Source organism: Mus caroli, chromosome 6 (assembly GCF_900094665.2).
Source record: "Mus caroli chromosome 6, CAROLI_EIJ_v1.1, whole genome shotgun sequence".
Classification (NCBI taxonomy): Eukaryota; Metazoa; Chordata; class Mammalia; order Rodentia; family Muridae; genus Mus; species Mus caroli.
Window position 1 is genome coordinate 33,164,725 of NC_034575.1, and position 4,132 is coordinate 33,168,856.

At 40.1% G+C, this 4,132-nt stretch overlaps 1 pseudogene; it reads right to left on the bottom strand.

Annotated features, from left to right (window-relative positions):
* The window catches only part of LOC110296564, a 2,703-nt pseudogene extending 2,127 nt beyond the window's left edge, over positions 1–576 (bottom strand).
* Between the last annotated feature and the right edge of the window lie 3,556 nt (positions 577–4,132).

Below are 4,132 nucleotides of genomic sequence, written 5' to 3' on the forward strand. Positions count from 1 at the left end.
GATCAAGACTCCATTTAATATTTCCAGACACTCAGTTTATAAAGGAAGGGGGAGGGAACCCAATTTCCCGCCAAGTAACTCAGGGTCCAGTAGCAGGACGAACACGTGTGTGCCTCCAGGCAGCAGAGGGCAGGTTCCAGCAGTGGGCGTGGCAGGACGAATGAGCCGGTAGCTCCACCCTTGAGCAGGCAGGTTCCAGGCTGGGGGGAAGGGAGGCCACAGGTGACCTTTCACCTTCCATTGTAAAAGTTTTTCCAGTGCCAGTCTGACCATATGCAAANATGGTGCAATTATAGCCCATAATAACTTCATCTAGAATTGGACAAACAACACTTCGGTAAACATCAATTTGTTTTGTAGATGCTCCAAACACCATATCAAAAGTGTATGTTTTCCTTGAGGTCTTGTCAGTCAACCCCGAAGTCCATACACTAACTTTTTTCCATGCATGATCACATTCTACTACTGAGTGGGCATTAGCTTTCCACTCTGCCAAATTAAATGGTCTGCATCTCACCACCACCTGGATGTTCTTGCCCTTTTCCTCTTCTTCAAAGAACTTGGCTGGGACACCATTACGGTCGAGCCAAAACCTACCTGACTGGCGGTGACAACGACACAGTGAGGCCAGGAGGACCAAGAGAGTGGCCACTGCCCCACAAGATCCGCAGAGGACGAACCTCCTCTGCTCAGCTGATAATCTTTTTTATTTTTAAAGATTTATTTATTTATTATATGTAAGTACACTGTAGCTATCTTCAGACACACCAGAAGAGGGAGTCAGATCTCATTATGGATGGTTGTGAGCTACCATGTGGTTGCTGGGATTTGAATTCAGGACCTTTGGAAGAGCAGTCGGGTGCTCTTACCTGCTGAGCCATCTCACCAGCCCCTGATAATCTTTCTAAATTAAAATTATTGGGCTGGAGAGTTAGCTCAGTGATTAAGAACACTGGCTGCTTGTCCAGAGGTCCTGAGTTCAATTCCTATCAACCACATGGTGGCTCACAACGATCTGTAATGGGATCAGATGCAGCCTTCTGGTATGTGTGTGAAGACAGCTACAATGTACTCATATAAATAAAAATAAATAAATTGGGCTGGTGAGATGGCTCAGCGGTTAAGAGCACCCAACTGCTCATCTGAAGGTCCTGAGTTCAAGTCCCAGCAACCACATGGTGGCTCACAACGATCTGTAATGGGATCAGATGCAGCCTTCTGGTATGTGTGTGAAGACAGCTACAATGTACTCATATAAATAAAAATAAATAAATTGGGCTGGTGAGATGGCTCAGCGGTTAAGAGCACCCAACTGCTCATCTGAAGGTCCTGAGTTCAAGTCCCAGCAACCACATGGTGGCTCACAACCATCCGTAAGGAGATCTGACTCTCTCATCTGAAGTTTGTGAAGTGTCTTCTGAAGTGTCTGAAGACAGCTGCAGTGTACTTATATATAATAAATAAACAAATCTTTGAAAAAAATTTTAAAAAATTATTTAATGACAATTCTGACATTTTTAATCCAACTCTGAAGATATATAATACAGAATTTTCAGAAGTCAATACCAGGAGAATTAAAGAGAACAGTAAACAGAACCAGTAAAGGGAACATATAAACTTAATGTTACTGAGTACAAGTTCTTATGGTTTACTAGGTTGTTTTCTTTGTTTTTTTTTTAAAGATTTATTTATTTTATTTTATTATATGTAAGTACACTGTAGCTGTCTTCAGACACTCCAGAAGAGGGTGTCAGATCTTGTTACGGATGGTTGGACCTTCATAAGAACAATTGGTGCTCTTAACCACTGAGCCATCTCACCAGCCTTTACCAGTTTTTAATAAGCCACATGAAGGTTAAAATGCCTTAAGTATCTTAAAATTCAACCTTCCTCCTACAAGGAAAAGAATTTTAACATTTAATATTTCTAGTTCTAATCCCATTGAAGCTCATTAATTAAACTAGTTTAGCATTTCAGGTAAATAAATAATTTTAAAATTTTGTACAGTGAATAAATAGTTCATAGAAGAAATTCTATTTATACTGATATTTTCCATATTATAAATTTACACTCAAGAAATAAGTGTAGAAATATATACAACCAAAAGTATAATTTCACCTGAGGAAAAAAATAAACGGAACACTTCACAGATTTGCACGTCCTCTTTGTGCAGAGCCCTACGTGGCTTAATTCTTTTAGCTTTGGTTTGGCTCTATGTATTCCTTCCACAGACTTCAAATATCAATGCCTATTTATTTTCACTAGAACTCAGGGAGAGTATTTCTACTGAGCAGTGGTGGGGCAAACTTCAATCCCAGCACTAGAGAAATGCAGAGGCAAGTGGCTCTCCAAGTTCTAGGCCAGATGGGTCTACAGAGGGAGTTTCAGGAAAGCCAGGGCCACACAGAGAAATCCTATCTCAAAACAAAACAATTGGAAAAAAGAGTAAGTCTTAAAGGCCATATAGTAGTGTCTTATGACCTTATAACTCTTGGTTAAAGGGCAAAAGCAACTGCAGATAGTATGAGAATGAGTGATCCTGGCAATATTCCAGTGAGATTTGATTAAAAACAGACAGTGCTGCTGAGCTGTAATCTCAGCACTTGAGAAGAGGCAAGATGACCAATTCAAGGTTATCTTCAGCTACATAGCAACTTTAAGGCCAGCCTGAATTATGTGTCACATTGTTTTAAAAAAGCCCAAAACATGGTATTGAATGCCTTTAATCCTAGTCCCGGGGAAGCAAAGGCGGGTAGATCTGTATGAGTTTGAGGTAAGGGAAGCCTGGTCTATATAATGAGTTCCAGTCCAGCCAGGATTACATAGTGAGATCCTATTTCAAACTAACCAGCCAATCAACAAAGCCAAAAGAGTAACACTGCCCACCCCAAAACAATCAAAACAGTGGTGTGGATTCAGTTTTTGCGCTGCAGTTTCCTGAACCCTATTCAAAGAAAATTTCAAACAAAAATGTTTCAAATGGGAGGTAGAGGTACCAAAATGAAAAGGAAAGTGAATATATAAACCCTGATTCTATGAAACTTGCTTTGAAATAGAACATCAGGAGTTAGATGCAGCTCAGTGATAGAAGGCATGCTTATTATGCTCAAATACCTGGATTTGGGGTAGGAAGATGGTTCAACAGGTAAAGACCCTTGCCACCACGGCCAAGCCTGACAACCTTAAATTTGTTCCTGGGATTAACATGGTAGCTCTGAAAGTTGTGCTATACTCCCACTGTTGCACAAAAATAAATGTTTCTGTTTTCCAGTTGGACTAAACCCTACAAATCAAAAGACCTGGTCACAACACAAAGGGAGGGAATTTCTGCTCTATAGCATTGAATTATTACTTTGCTGTTAACTTTCTTGGTGTTGAGAGTTTGAATTACAAATAAAAACATTTGGTAAGAAGCAGATGCTTAGCCGGGTGTGGTGGTGCACGCCTTTAATCCCAGCACTTGGGAGGCAGAGGAAGGCGGATTGCTGAGTTCGAGGCCAGCCTGGTCTACAAAGTGAGTTCCAGGACAGCCAGGGCTACACAGAGAAACCCTGTCTTGAAACCTACCCCCCCCCCAAAAAAAAAAAAGCAGCAGATGCTTATCTTCTACAATTATGTGACGGGGAAAGAGAGCAATGCAATTTTTAAAACTATATTCAAGTTAATTAGGCTAATGTGTTTTGTAAGGTAAGTTTTGTTTCCCTTCTCTTCCTTCTGAGTATTGGGGATTGAAACCAAGACCTTAGCAGCACTAAAGAAGTGATCTACCACTAACCTATATCGTTTTCCTTTTGTTTCCATTCTGAAACAATCTCTGAGTTTCAGACCAGCTTGGTCTACAGTCAGTTCCAATCCAGTCACAGTTACATGGTGAGAACCTGGCTCAAACAAACAAAAACCACAAACACTTCAACCTAATTACTCAGCATTTTTGTGTACTTTTCTAAGAATGTGTTTCTCAGGATAATACTGTATAATAGTGCATCTCTCTAGAACATAGTTTGCAGTTTTCTATTTACATCAATTTCCTTTTTTTTTTTTTTTTTTAAAGATTTATTTTTATTTATTTTATGCATGTGAGTACACTGTAGCTGTCTTCAGACACTCCAGAAGAGGGCGCCAGATCTTGTTA